We start from the raw sequence: 16,902 nt of genomic DNA, 5'->3' as shown, positions 1-16,902 counted from the left end.
ACATGATTCAGATATTTGAAAAGCTTGCCTTAAACGAAATTAGAATCCTTTAAACCATAGTTTAAAAACAACTAAATGCAAAGCCCAAAATTATCTAAATTCTAAGTCCAAACCTATCATTAGCTATTCATGTTATCATTTAGCAATCCAGATAATGCACTGTCTTTATTTTTAAAACAAAGTGAATGACCTTAATATGTCTTTAAATATTAAAAGCCATACAGTTGAAAGTTAAAGCTTAATGTTATGTGGTTTGAGGTTCCTGATGCCTCGGTAACCAACAATCGTGTGGTATGCACTGAGGGCCATATGCTAATAGGACAATAAGCAAGAAATGGTCCTTCTTTCATTCATTCTTACATTGGTACGATTTTTACCTGTCCATCTATCTCTATATTATCTTCTTTGATTGCTCATAACAACTTACGAGACAGAAAGGAAAACTATTATTAGCCTCATTTAAAAGATAAAAGCAAGTAGTTTCAAAGAGATCAAGCATTTTTTAGAAAATTCTAGAGCTAGTGAGAGAGGCAGAATGAAAATTATGTAAGATGTTATTATTGTTACAAATTGATTAGCATGCACTGTTCTTGAATGACATTCTCTAGGCCTCTCTTCCTGAACCACATAATACTGTCCCACTGTGAAACAGGCATTACAATTTTGTATTTACTTCTAATGTATCTCAAAGGGAACCTTGTTTAATGATATAACATTTGTAAATCTCTTTGAATAAAGAAATCATTTAAATGCAAAGTACTCCTGAACATTATCCCCTTTACTCCCCCACTGGGTACATAAAAATCAAATAGGGCTGACTGTGATCTTTTAGGAACATAAAAGTGTCATAAATTGACTCCTTGCACCTTGCTGCACCACCCGCCGGAGAAACCACGCACCTCAGGCAGATCTCTAAGTGAGGTTACGATACCCAGGCCACAAGCCCTCCACAGAGCATTAGCGGGGGAAATTGACAAGCTGAAACACCGATCCTAAACTGGCACTTAGTCTCAAATCAGCAGGCACTGGGAATTAGTTTCTCACGCAGCTCAAGCAAACGCACGGACAGAGATCAGACTTGCACAGGAGGGGAAGGTATGGCTCTTGGAATCAAAAATGATGTTGCACAATTTCACTGCTCCTGCTGCCAGGGGCCATTGTACACACCTCCTCTCCCTCGTTTTCTCTTACTTTCTATTGCCACTTAATGTGTTGTTCCAGTAATCTAGTAGTGGCTTCCTAACGGGTTTGCAACTTGAATTTCTTTCCTTAATAAACGAAATTTCCCCAAATCCAACTGCCGTTGATTCTTTCGTTGTCTGGGATATTCCCCATGGAGCATCCAGTGTAATCCCAGAACTTCGGTTTAGGGTATAAAGAGCTTGACCAGCTATGCCGGACTGTCCTTTTTCACTCAGGCTGTTATTTTTGTTGCCCTTGGCTTATCAATGTTTCTAACGGATTGCTCATGCTTCCTCCATACTTATCTCATCTTTATCTACATACCAAATCTCCTACAAAGCCCCGTTTGGACTCATCCTTCATAGAATTACAAATTTTTAAACTATTGATGGAAAATGTATGTGCAGTGAAAGGCACAGGTCTTGAAAAGCTCAGTGAGTTTTGACAAAGGTATACATCGTATAAACAAGGATGCAGAACATCCCACCAATCCAGAAGGTTCTCACCCAGTAAATCCTCATAACACAGTAAGTTACCACTGTTCTGATTCTTATTTCCACAGATAATGTTTTCCTGGCCAACAACTTCATGAAAATGAAATCATAGATTTTTTTCTGTCTGCTTTTTTTTTTTTTTTCAATTCCATATAAATTTTAGATACTGTTTATCAGGTTGAGGACTTTTCTTCTATTTTTGGTTTGTGGAGGGCATTTGTCATGACTACACTTTAAATTTTGTTAAATGCTGTTTCTACATCTGTTGAGATGGTGACATGGTTTCCCTCCTTTCTTCATTTAATTTTTTATCATTTTTTTTGAATATTAAACCAATCTGCATGTATGGGATAAACCCAATTTTATATTGCTCTATTATCCTTTTGATTAGATTTGATTGTTGGATTTGATTACCTAAATTTTAAAAAATTTTTGTATAAGTGTGGGGCGCCTGGGTGGCTCAGCCGTTAAGCGTCTGCCTTCAGCTCAGGGCGTGATCCCGGCGTTATGGGATCGAGTCCCACATCAGGCTCCACCGCTGGGAGCCTGCTTCTTCCTCTCCCACTCCCCCTGCTGTGTTCCTTCTCTTGCTGGCTGTCTCTCTCTGTCAAATAAATAAAAATAAAATCTTAAAAAAAATTTTTTTTGTATAAGTGATCCATATGTATTTTTTGTTTGTTTGTTTAAATGATCCATGTATTTGTATAACTGATTCATGTTTTTTTTTTCTTGTATTGTCTTTCTCCAGTTTGGTATCATGGTAATCCTAGTCTCATAAAATCAGTTGGGAAGTGTTTCTTCTCTCTTCCTCTACTTACTAAAAGCGATTGTGTAAGATTGATATTATTTCTTACTTAAACATTTGACAGGAATCACCAGTGCTATCTTACTGGCTTAGAGTTTTCTTTGTGGGAAGGTTTTTTAATTACTGCTTATTTTCTTTAACAGATATAGGGCAAGCAGATATTATTTATTCTTGAGTCAGTTCTGATAATTTTTTATTTTCAAAATTGTTCTAATTGCATTGAAACTCATTAATATATTACCATAAAGTTGTTTGTCACATTCCTTCTCAATCACTTTTCTGTCTTTTTTAATTGTAACAAGGCCCCCTTTTTAATTGTGATATAGGTAATCTATGTTTTATCTGTCTTTTTATTAATCATTCTAGCGAGACCTTAAGCAATTATGTTTAAAAAAAAAAAACCCAATTTTTGATTTTCCTCATTGTGGTCCATTTTCTATTTTACTGATTTACAATCTTACCAATATTATTTTCTTCATACATAAATTTTTCTTCATATGGATTTAATTTGTACCTCTATTTTTAGCTTCTTTTTTTTTAAAAAGATTACATTTATTTATTTGTCAGAGAGAGAGCACAAGCAGGGGGAGCAACAGGCAGAGGGAGAAGCAGGCTTCCCGCTGAGTAAGGAGCTTGATGCTGGACTCCATCCCAGGACCCTGGGATCATGACCCTGGGATCATGACCTGAGCTAAAGGCAGACGCTTAACCAACTGAGCCACCCAGGCGTCCCTATTTTTAGCTTCTTAGTTGGAAAATTAAATCTTGATTTTGAACCTTTCTTCTTATCTCATGTAAGCATTTAAGATATAATTTTCTTTCCAAAATCTATTTTAACTGCAATTCACATAAACACGAGATTTATGTGAATTACAGATTATGTATATCATACATGCATAATATGTAACTATTTAATACATCTAAAGTATACTTTGTATTTTTATTTACATAAAATTCAAAATATTTTTAATTTTCCTTGTGATTTCTCCTTAGACCTTCGATGGTTTTTAAGTATTTTTAACACCTTACTATGTAATTCATATACCATATACATCACCTATTTGAAGTTTACAATTCAATGACTTTAGTATTATAAGGGTTGTGCATCTATAATTAGAAAAGAAACCCAGGACTTTTTCACTGCTACCATTGATTTCCCCTCCCAACAGCTCTGGGTAACTACTGATCTGCTTAGGATATATTTATCTATCTTTAACATTTCATGTGAATGGAATCATATAATATGTGGACTTTTTTCACTGGTTTCTTTCACTTAGCATGTTTTTAAAATTCAGTCATGTGATGGCTTGGTATATTTTATTTATCCATTCATCAGTTGATGGATACTTAGCCTGTTTCCACTTTTCAGATGTGATGAATAATGCTGCTGTCTACATTTGTGTACCATTTCTGCATATACATATATATTCATTTCTTTTGGATAAAACTGGATGTAAAATTGCCAGATCATATGGTAACTCCATGTTGAAGGAACTAACACACTGTCTTCCAAAAAAGCCAAATTATTTTACATTACCATCAGCAGTGCCCTGGGGGTTCCATTTCTCCATAGGTTCACCAACACTTGTTATTTTCTATCTTCTCGATTTTGACCATCCTACTGGCTGTGAAGTAATATCTCACTGTGGTTTTGATTTGTTTTTCCCTGATGATTAGTGATGTCTACATCATTTCATATCCTTATTGGTCATCTGTATACCTTCTTTGGAGAAATGTTGATTCAGACCTTTTGCTCATTTTTAAATTAGGTTGTTGTTTTTACTGAGTTATAAGAGTTGATATATATTCTTGATATAAATGCCTTATCAGATATATGATTTGTAAATATTTTATCTCATTCTGTGGGTTTTCTTTCATTTTATCCTTTGAAACACTGAAGTTACTAAATATGATGATGTCCAGCTGATCTGTTTCTTTAGTTGCTTGTGTTTTGTGGTGTCTTGTCTAAGAGTCCATGGTCAAATCTAAGATCTTGGTCTCTAGGTTTTAGTCAGTGGACTTCGGGTAAAACAAATTGCCCTCTATAATGTGGGTGGTACTCATCCAATCAGTTGAATATTTGAATATAACAAAAAGTCTGGATTCCCCTGAGCAACAGAGAATTTTCCAGAAGACTGTCTTTGGACTTCATTTGCAACATCAGGTCTTCCTGGTTCTCACAGCAGCTTGTCATCCTTCAGACACATATGGTAACATTAGCTCTTCTTGCTCTCCAGCCTACTGGCCCACCCTGCAGATTTTGAATTTGCCAGGCTCCATAATTATGCAAGCTAATTCCTTATAATGAAACTGTATATATGCACACACACATCCTATTGGTTCTGTTTCTCTGTAGATCCCTGACTAATACAAGTTTTGGTACAGAGAGTGGGTCTAGAGGAATAGAAATTTTGGGATGAATTTTCTGAATTGATTATGGGGCTTCCAAAATAGCTGTCTAATTTTATCAGCTATAAAGATAGTAATGTGCTGATATTTCATGGCATGATTTGGCAAAGGAGAGAAGTTCTTCTTTATCACCACTGGACACTTCCTTTTCTTTCTGTCTTTCTTTCTTTCTTTCTTTCTTTTTCTTTCTTTCTTTCTTTCTTTCTTTCTTTCTTTCTTTCTTTCTTTCCTTTTTTTTTTTTTTTGACAGAGAGGAGTGAGGGGAGGGACAGAGAGAGAGAGAGGGAGAGAGAGAATCTTAGGCAGTTTCCACATCCAGTGTGGAGCCCTTAAATAATGGCCTGAGCCGAAATCAAGGGCTGGACTCTTAACTGACTGAGCCGTGCAGGCACCCCACTGCTGGACCCTCCTAATCAAACACTTATAAGAAGCAAGGATCTGGGTGACAGTGTATTTTATATTTTTGAACATTTTTGTCAAACTAACAAATAAAATGAGACTAGCTAGTTGCTCCGAATGTTTCTGAACAAGGTGGGTAAGGAAAAGGATGTACTCAGGAATTAGAATTCCTAGCTCAAGCACCACATAAATGACCTAAGAGTTTCCATGTGGCCTGAAGAAGACCCTTATCACCTGTAACCACAGGGCTGAGATTGCTGAAAATCAAATCCAAAGTCTCAAACTGTCAGTGGCTAGATTACAAACTCGATTGGAATTCCCAGCCTCACAGGGTATCTACTTTTATAAGGTGAGGGCACTGATAGGGAAAGAATGGGATCCTCAGAGTTGGAGTTGGGATGTGTAAGAAGAACCCGATGAAGCTGGGGACACTGAACTCCTAAATGTTGATGCGTTTTCTTTGTCAGTAGAAGTATGCTGCCTGACCACTCTCCTCTGAGGGAATTAGCCCTGCATTGCCTGAGGAAACTGTGATGGCTCCCCTGAAGGAGTCACCTTACAAGAGATTGCTCATTCTCCTCAGAACTCATCTCCACAACCCATCTCTGCTACTGGACCAAGAACTAGATTCAAGTCCCATCAGGCCCCTGGGTGAGGTACAACGTGGGACCTATAAGGGGCTGTGCTACACTTCGAAGCAATAACTTGAATTTTCTAATTTGTACAAACAGAAATTCAGAGAATATGTACAGGAATGAATATTAAGGGAGTGGCATAATGTTGGAAGAAAGAAAGTTAAATCAGGCTAAATTTATTGATATGAACCCCACTAAGCAGAGATTATGTATTTAATATTCCAGCTCAGGGAGTTAGAAAAACTTCTAATTGCTTCATTGGTTGACTGAAACATGGAACAAAACGTAGCCCATAGTAAATGATTTAGAAATGCCAGAACTGCCTTGGTTTACTGTCAAGGAAGGGATTCAAAGATGCTGGGAGATAGGAATGTTAGAGGAGATTTGTCATTTAAGGCCTACTCACCCCCCTGAGAGGATTTAGAAGATTTCACCATGACTATAAAAAATGATTTTTAAACATTCCTACAATAGCACCCTGTAAGTCAGATCTTATAGTGGAAACTGTGGTCACTGAACTGGGAAACTAAAATGCAATAGAAGTAGAAATTGGATCCAAGGGTAGGAGGGGCCAAGTGGTGGCACTCAACAGCAAAAGGCAAGGTAGATATAGTTACTGTAATGGGACAACAGAGTCAAAGCAACAATCAAAATAGTATGACTCAGGCGGATTTATGGCACTGGATAGTTGATCAGGTTATTCCTAGAAGTGAAATTGATAGGAAGTCTACTAAATTTTTACTTGATCTGTCTAAGTAAAAGAGTTCTAGGTTAAGCGAAGAAAAGTCTAACCTGAATAATAAAAAACATTCATGACCCCATTAATCCATTCCCAGGCAGGAGCCAATTTACAGACCCAGAACACCTTGAAAGAAGGGGGAGATCAGGTCTCCTTGAGAAGGTTCCTGATACACTGACAAAAATGTATCCTGTTAATATTTCTCCCAACCTTTCCCAAAAGGACCTATGTTCTTTTACTAGGGTAACTGTACATTGGAGGAAAAGGACATAATTAGACATTTCAGAAACTACTAGACACTGGCTCTGAACTGACACTAATTCCTTGCAATCCCAAATGTCACTATGGTTCACCAGTCAGAGGAGGGGCTTCTAGTGGTCAGATGACCAATGGGGTTTTAGTTCAGTTCTGCCTCACAGTGAGCTCAGTGGGTTCCCAACCATATCCTGTGGTTATTTTCCCCCATTCCAAGACAAATATTTGGAATAGACACACTCAATAGCTGGCAGAACCCAAACACTAGTTCCTTGACCTGTGGACTAAGGACTACTTTGCTGAGAAATGCCAAGTGGAAGCCATTAAAACTGCCTTTACCTAGGTTAGTAGTAAACCAAAATAGTTCATTCCTGGAAGCACTGAAGACATTAGTACCAACATCAAGGACTTGAAAGGTGAGGGAGACTTGCCTATTTGGCCGAGAAACAGTGGATTATCACAAACTTAATTAGGTGGTAACTTGCAACTACTGTGCCAGATGTGGTTTTGTTTCTTGAGCAAGTTAACACATCCCCTAGTAACCGATGCACAGCTATTGATCTGACAACAGCTTTTTTTCTCCATCCCTGTTAATTTGAAACCACCAGATACAATTTCCTGGCAAGGTCAAGAATACCTTCACTCTTCTACCCAAGGAGTATGTCAACTGGATTGATCTGCTACAGCTGACATTAAAATATATATATACCACAACCTGGGTGGCTTAAACAGTAGAAATTTATTTTCTCATGGATCTGGAGGCTGGGAGTCAAGGTGTCAGAAGGTTTGGTTGCTCTCAAGCCCTCTCTCCCTGGCTTGCAAATGGCTACCTGTGTCCTCACATGGCCCTCCACCAGTGCTTATGCATCCTTGCTCTCTTTCTCTCTCTCTTTTTCTCTTCTTATAAGGACACCAGTCCTATTGGATAAGAACCTCACCTTAATGCCATTATTTAATCTTAATGACTTCCTTAAAGGCCATATCTCCAAATATAATCATGTTGGAGGTTAGGGCTTAAGCATAAGGATTTTAGAGGACGAAGTTCAGTGTATAACACCAATTCTCTATCACATGTCAAAATTTAGTTCACAGGAATGTTGACCGTCTTTCCATTCCACAAGATACCACATTAGTCCATTACATTGGACTTAGTAAGGAAGAAGCAGCTTATTGGAAAGATATTTACATGTTGACGGTTGGTGGGGGAACTTACAAAAATGTAGAGGCCTTATACCACAGTAAAATGTCTAGAGGTCCAGTGATGTTGGGCATGTGAAGATCTCCTTTCTAAGGTGAAGAGTAATTTTTTGCATCCGACCCCTCCTACAATCAAAAAAGAGGCACAACGTTTAATGGACCTCTTTGGATTTTTGAGGCAACATGTTCCTTATACAGGTGTGTTGCTCTGCCCTATTTACCTCAGTGACCCAAAAAGCTGTTAGTTTTCAGTGGGGTCCAGAAAAAGAGAAGGGTCTATAATAGGTCCTGACTGCTATGTGAGCAGTTCTGCCACTTGGGTCATATAATCCAGCAGATCCAATGGTGCTTAAAGTGTCAGTGGCAGATAAGGATGCTGTTTGAAGCCTTTGGTAGGTCCCTGCACATGAATCACAGTGCAGGCTCTTAGATTTTGGAGCAAAAGCCTGCCACTACTCTCCTTTTGAGAAATAGTGTTTGACTTCCTACTGGGCCTTAGTAGAGACTGAATACTTAGCCACGGGCCATCCAGTTAACATCGAGCCAACTTCCCATCATGAACTGAATGCATCTGACCCACCAACCCATAAAGCTGGGTATGTACAACAGCCCTTCGTCAACAAATGGAAGTGGTGTATACAAGATCAGGCACAAACGGGGTAGATTATAACCGGAGTCCTGGAGATAAAAAGACCTGTTAGGATGACCTATTGGTACTCAACAGCCTAAGAGTGAAGAGATTGATAACAGTTGGGAGTGAAAAAAAAAAAAAGATAAATAAGAGGGCTATGTGTGCATAAATGCTGCTGAAGACAGAAGAGTAGAATGGAACCCGCTGAAGATATTCAGCAGATAAAACAAAAAGTCCCAAGGATAAAACCTGGAGAAACAACGAAATGATTTATAGAGACATTGGGATATGACGAATGAGCAAAACAACATAAAAAAATACAAGAAATGGCTATATGAATAGGTACTTAAAATCACTGTAGATAAGAAAAATACAGATTAAAATGATAAACTATTAATCGTTATCTATCAGATTTTCAAAAATTATTAAGTTGAATAATGAATAGTGATGGCTGCCATACAGAAAATCAGGTACTTTTACATACTGATATTGAAAGTATAGACTTTTATAGTCCTTTCGCAGCATAATCTCAGTTCTCACGCAGTTCAGGTATGTGTTTGTAATTCAGTAATTCCACTTCTGAGTTTATTCCAGAGAAATGTTTGCCTGATACTTATGGGACAAGTAAGGGATATTTATCAAATTGTTATCTGTGAAAGAGAGGAGTTAGAGACAAACTAAGACCAAAAAACATGAGGCAATGGATAGTGTGGGAAGTACGTAGCATGTGTGGCAGATGTATTATTGTTAAAATATTCACTGTACTCATAAGATCCTCCTCATTGGGCCCATCCTGTGAAAAGATTATCTTCCCTACCTAATTCTAGCCACGCCGGGAAATGTAACGTACGTCGGCCATTGACATACGAGTGGAAATGGCATGTACCCTCCCTAAGTAGACGCTTTAAGAACCAGAGCATGGGTCTTCCATGTCTCTTTTTCCTTTGTCACAAGAATGGCTCTACTGTAGAGAGGAGCTCTTCCATCACCTAGATCCTGGTGTGGAGAGAATATAGGACAGAGACACAAACAACATGTATTGCAAATAAGAGTTAAACTTCTGTTTTTATAAGTCACTAGAATTCAGGTGATGTGTTTTCTTGGAGGGCAATCCCTCAAAAGCTGACTGTTACTTTGTGGAATGCCTCATCGTGGTTAGAAGAAACTCATATTTGGATCTAAAATAATTAGTGGTGATTGAAAGACAGAAATACATGGGGCATCTGGGGACACCATGGGGTGCGCCTGCGACTGTTGGTTTTCGGTTTCCACAGGTCTTGATCTCACAGGGTCTTGACGTGGAGCGCCTGCAGGCACTCAGCTTAGGATTCTCTCCCTCTCTCTCTCTGCCCCTACTTCCACCCTACTCGTGGACTCTCGCTCTTAAAAAAAAATTTTAAAAAGAAAGAAATACAGTATGAGCGGTCTAACACAATATTAGTTAAGTAAATTCAAAATATAACAAATGAGTCAAGTTACATATTTTAGAAGAATACATACAAATTCAATGAAACATGAAATACATTAGAACATTTACCAATGGAAGCGAAAAAGAATGTGAATGGGGAACAGAGATAAAAAGATATAAAACAATATGTGAAAATTAATCTACATGTGAGTATGCTTACATGCATAATAGATAAATCCCTCAAAGGAAAAAAATATTTTAAATGTGAATAATAATAAGAGGAAAGTAATTAATGCAACCCTTTGTACCTAAGGACCAAAACAAACAGACAAAAAATTAAAATATTAAAGAGAGGGAAAGAAAGTGGAAAAAGAAACAAATATCAGGGAGGTTTATAGGGGAGAATGTTTCACCAAGTAGGCAGAAATTTAACAATATCAAATGCCATGAAAGGTCAAAGATAAGAATCGACAAGTGCAACTATACTCAAATAAAAAAAAAATTGATGAGTGGCTATTTGTTTTGCCTGTTACAAAGTCACTAATGCAATCCTGTGTTTCTATAATTGTAGGTATTATGAAAGCATGGGATGACTTAGAATGGAAATTTGGAAGCAGTTTGTCAGAGAACTATGTAATTGTATCTATCCCTCCCTCCTAAACTTTTGCAGGAAAGAAGAGGATTGACAGCATTAATTGTATGTCTAATCTGGAAAAACATCCCCCCCCCCCACTGGTTTTGTACCTAGAGGTGTTGGCCAAAGTCCCTTTGGCATTCCACAAAAATTGTCAGATGACTTTCAGTCTACTCTTTGAGAGATTATGGTTGTCTCATTCCAGAACACATAGTAGTTACTTTTAGGTTTTGTACCTAGAGGTGTTGGCCAAAGTCCCTTTGGCATTCCACAAAAATCGTCAGATGACTTTCAGTCTACTCTTTGAGAGATTATGGTTGTCTCATTCCAGAACACATAGTAGTTACTTTTAGATAAGCTTTTGTACCCTTGCTGTGATTTTTATTTACTGAGCCCATTGAGATAGTGTTTGTGAGCTCAGTACAGAAGTAGGTGCCTAGCAGGTATGGGCTGTCTTCAATTTCACTGTAGTCTCCAGGTGTGCTCCGTGTCCTTGGCAGAATATTGGAGGACATAAGCCTTTGCACAGCAATACATGTAGCTTTTCCCTCCTTCTGATCTCATATTTTCCTTAAAGAATTGAATTTGTGGTAAAATAGAATATTGTTCTGTAGCTTATCTCAAGATCCCCATGATCCAAATTTTTGATGCCTACATTATTCTACAATTTTTGTGACCTTAGAGTTTCCTGATATGAAACATACTTTTCTCTCCTTCTCATGCTTATTTTATTGAAAAGATGTTAGGGAGTTTGTGATAAGGCAGGAGAATATTAATTTCTCAAAGAAAGCACTTTTATTTTTAAATTCCCAGTAAGGAAAATGCATGAGAGAAAGGAAAGATAAGAAAATAATACAGAAATTAAAGGAGATAATTATTTTTAAAATCCGAATCAGAAAAAATTAAAATTTTAAATAATGAAAGTGGATGATTGTGTATGAATAGGTTGAGAGATAGAGGCATGTAAGTCTTATCCTCAAATCACTTCCATCTCTCCCAAGATTCTCCCAAGATGCAGTATGTTTTATGTAAATTAGCTTGAGTTCATGATAAAACAAAATTTTCCTCAAGTTTGATCCAAAGAACAATAGTCCTAAGAGGTATCCTTTGAAATACGAAGGGAAAATTCTGCCTACTATATTATCTTGGAGACTCCCCAGTCACATTAATATATTAAAAGTGCTAAGACAAACTGACTTAAAGAAACTTGTTTAACTTGATCTAATACAATTTTTCCAAAGTTTTTGAGCCCATAATTTTTTCTATAATACCTATTAATAGGCTTTAGAACTAAAACTTTTTGGATCATGCTTTGGTAAACATGACAAAGGTATTTGAATGGCAAACCTTTTAGACCTAATTAATACAGTGCTTGATAGATAATATTCATTTAGTAAATATTTATTGTAAATTTAAATCCAATGAATATACATTATTTCAGCTGATTATCTGAATACCACCGTAAGATAATCAGAATATATGTTATCATCTCTGGTGAACAGAAGAGGAGATAAAACATAATGGGTAAATAATTAAGGGAGATGTGTTTTCTTTTCAATCATTTTTTTTTTGCATTAATGTCAATTTGTTGTGCAAATATTTAATTTATTTAATGGCTATATCTTACCATACCATATAAATATTCCCCTAAAGAATTTCAAAAGCAATATTATGACAGCGTATAGTAATAATTAAAGAGAGTTCACAATCAAATATTGGTCCAAGTTCCTAGTGTATAGCGCAGGTATCAGAAAGGAAGTAAGAGTTAGAATAAAGGTAACATTTTAAATTAAGGAAAAGGCAAAATAAGTTTTAACTGTTGTTGCCTTTTTAACTTAGACTTTCAAAAGAAGCCAAATACTGTAATCATGGCATTCATCTTTGTATAAGACATAATGAGGCCAGAATATACTATTTTCCTTGAGCAGTAAAAATGGCACTCTGAATTCCTTCAAATATTAATAAATATTATAATATATTCTCAAATTCCCAGCAGCCCAAAATGACCTATAAATTGACATAAATTCTATAAAATTCTACAGTCTTGCTGGTTCCTACACCCTGCAGCAACCACACTTTGGAGAAATGAGCTCTAACTCATAAGATTAGCCTATAGGTAGTGAAAGCCGCGAGAACAATCTTCTCGGACAGGCATGCAGACAGGGCAGTGCTGAAGGAGCGAGTCCCACGGAAAGGCAGCATCCCCTGAATCCTGCAGAAAGGCACATGGCTTGTCCATTGCTTACGAATATTTGATCAGCGTAGACCCATGAAACACAATTTACATCTATATTTATCTTCATTAATATATCCCCGAAGACCTCAATAGTCCAATAAATGTCCACTATCCATGAGGGTCTTCAGCTCATTGTGGAGAAGAAACAACATTAGCTTAATATTATTCATGAGACATGTCTGAGTTTTTCACTTCATGACTCTTTAATATTAGATTAAGATGGGGCAAAATTGCATTGATTTCTTAATATTAAAACTAGAATTCTTGCCCAAGCAAAGCTCAGCTACAACACTTTATTGCCATACCATTTTATAAGCTTCAAAGAATCTAGTATAATTTCTACACCTAGCAGGCATTTAGTAGCAATGAATGTGGCAGCACGCTGCATGTTGTCTAATATCCATTTTTCCTCTCTTTCCCTGTAACGGTTTTATCCTTCTTTGTGAAGCCAGCCTTGGAAGACACTCTAATTTCCAGCATCTTTCGCACCTTTCTGTGGTCCAAATTTTACCAGTGTTATCAATGGGATATGAACAGGAGTTATGTTTAACACTCTTCAGTTTTACCCATAAAAAACTGGTCACACACACACACACACACACACACTCTCACACACACAAATTGGTCACACGTTCCCCTGTTTCCTTTCTCCGTTCCTACAGCTCAGGCATAGGGGAACTTGACCCTGAGATGGAGGCTACATAGGGAGGATGGCAGAGTTGTTTCTATGGGCGGGGCTAGATACCTCTGAGCTGGTACAAGAGGGAGAAATAACTGAACTTCTTTAGTCTCTGTATTTTGAGATCTTTTGTTACCGCAGCTTAGTGAGGGGCATGCAACACATTCGCAAAAGGAAGCAGACGTGAGTCTTTCTCCAAAACCCAATGCCAACCACTAACCAAAGGAGGAATAAAATAATAATAAGGGAACAATACTTCCCCTTATTCTCTCGTGTTATGATTTAAGAAGAGATCATTTTAAGTACTTTCATATTTAGTGTCAAGAAGCAACAGCTTTTTTTCACTTGCCACATCTGTGCCTGTGCTTGTCACATAAGCACTCTATGCTTGTATTTCTACGTGTGTTCAACGAGTATGCTATCTTCCACACAACATCGCTTTGAGAAATACAGGAATACCAGAAAAGTTGTATTAGGTAGATAATAGTCCCATTTTATATAGAAAAAAACTAAGATTCAGAGTTACTCTGGGATATCTCAGTAATAATTACCATTGCCTAGGCTAGAACTCTAGTCTTTTCTCGTATATTGCCCCGTCTGTATATGCCAGAGGGCTTTAGTTTCCCTCAACCTGGGGTATCTAGAAACCGAGGGGTCCAAGGACATATTCTCAGAAATATGTGATTTTTTAAAAAAGGATTCAAATATTACTTAGATTTTAAAACCTGGTTTAGTAAGTAAACTGACCAGATGAAGAGATTATGTTTTATTTATCTTTGTATCTACCATTGTATCTAATGTTATGATATGCATATAGTTAAATAAATGCCTTCAAATTCACATTGCATTAAATACATCACCTTTAGAAGCTATGACAATTAGCTAGTGCTTTGAATTTTTTTTACCCTTTGGACATTTTATAATGTTTTTGAGAAGAGATTTAATTGCTACTTAAAAATATGATTTTAGTGTTACTGTCTCATAAGCAACTAATTGAGGCAAATAAATAGTCTGAATAAAGTAGATAAACTAGCTCTATCTTCAATAGGTTTTGTTTTAGATTTGGTGTTGTTATTTTATTTTGACATGTGGACAAGTCTCTCAGTGACTCACTGAAAGATTCTTTAAGTAAATATTCTATCTGAAGCATATGGAGTCAGTTTTAAGCTATGGGCAGAGGATACAAAGAACACTGTTTTAAAATTTATTGTGATTATATTGAATTTTAATAGTTCATTTAACTCAGTATAATTTGTTTCTTGGATTACTAGATAATGGTTTTGAGGATGAGGCAGTATTTTATGCTTTTTTTGTATTCCATCATTTGTATAATGCCTGGTAAATGGAAGAACGAGTAAATGAATGAATGGCTAGGAGAATAATATGCCATTAAAATACTTGTGCTTTGAGTTACTAGGTGCTGCTTCCAAAGCTGGATGTATAATGAGAGCATACCCCCTCTTTTCCTCACCCCACAATTTTCTAGGAATTACTGAAATGGAGAGCCTGCTGTGCTTCTTTAAGAAGTCTGAGGTTTACAACGACTATGCTATGGTCCAGAGTCAAAGATTACTATAGAATGAATGTCCGTGTCCCCCCAACATTTATATGTTGAAATCTAATCCAAAATAATGGTAGTCGGAGGTGAGGCTGTCTGTTGGAAGTGATTAGATCATGAGTGTGGAGCTCTCGTGGATGGGATTAGTGCCCTTATGAAAAATAACCCAAAGAGCTCCTTCACCCCTTCTGCCTTGTGAAGTTACAGTGAGAAGACAGCAATTTATGAACCAGGAAGCAGACCCACACCTGAGGCTTAACCTGCTGGTGACTTGATCTTGGACTTCCCAGTCTCCAGAATTGTGAGAAATAAATTTCTGTTGTAAAAGCCACCCAGTCTATGGTATTCTGTTCTAGCAGCCTGAAATGACCAAGACAGAGACCTCCCTTCCTTCACTGCTGAGGGGAATATATTCCTTTCTCCCATGCACTTACACGAGCACTGGGAACCCTTCCCTTACTGTAATTGACTGGGAGTTAATATGAACTTTGTTCACTGAAAATCAGTTATGGAGCCTCATTGTCTGTTCTGGGAGCAGAAAATCTAACAATCTTGATTTTCTTTCCTTAGTCACACACACACACACACACACACACACACACACACACACACACACAAAATCAGAGGAAAACAAAATAATAGAGTTGTTCTCAAATAAAATATCAAAAACAATTTAAAATAACCTCAAACATAAATGTTTTTACATATTAGCCCACTTTTTTTTTTGCATTGCAAATTTTTGCAACCCATCAGAGATACAAGGGAATTAACTTTTTTAACTTTCAACTTCAGTTGGCGACTTATCAGAGATGTGAGGAAATTCCTGTTTTTCCCAAAATTTTCTAAAATTTGCTCCATTTAAAGGCATTTTAATCAAAAGTTCAGGAAAAGAAGATTTTTAAACCTGTGGAAGCCTCATAAAAGTTATTTTAAGACATTTTGAGGGAACCGACTAAAATACACATTTCCACAAACCAACTGGAAGCAGGACAATCAGGAGGTCTGCAGATATGTGTCCAGAGACTGTTCTCATTTCCTTCTAAGTGAGACACAATCCTTTGGAGCAGCGAACTACATAGAACCCCAAGCAATTTCTCCTGGGAGAAAGGATGTGCCAGATAAGCAAGAGAAGTTGAAATATTCTGGAAACTAACCACAACCTTGTAATTGACAAGATATGGAGATTCAATGGCTAGGTGAAGCTATTTAAGTTTAAAGACCCTTTGAAGCTACCACTGAAAGACTTTGGGCCAAAAACTAGTCTAAATCACCGAAGTGCCAAAGTTACTGAAAGCTTGTATGTTTTTGTTCTCAGTTTTAAGAACGGTTTTCTACTCAGATACTAGAGAGTATAATGGTTAGGAGAATCTTTAAAACTCATCAAATAAAATCAGAACTGTATGCAATTTCTTCTTAGGTGCATCCGTTGCTAATATTTTAAAAATTTTGCTCTTTAAAAAAAGTTCCAGCTTATTGATACATAAGTGACATATAAAATTGTGTTAAATTTAAGGTATACAGTGTGATAATTTGATATACCTATGTTTGCCAAATGATTACCACAACAGCTTAGTTAACATACCCCTTACCTCACAAAGTTACCATATTTCTGTGTGTGTGGTAAGAACTTTTAAGATTTAC

Source organism: Ursus americanus, chromosome 19 (genome assembly GCF_024610735.1).
Source record: "Ursus americanus isolate L20-20 chromosome 19, mUrsAme1.1.p, whole genome shotgun sequence".
Lineage (NCBI taxonomy): Eukaryota > Metazoa > Chordata > Mammalia > Carnivora > Ursidae > Ursus > Ursus americanus.
The sequence above is the reverse complement of the archived record's forward strand: the minus strand, read 5'-3'. Positions refer to the sequence as shown.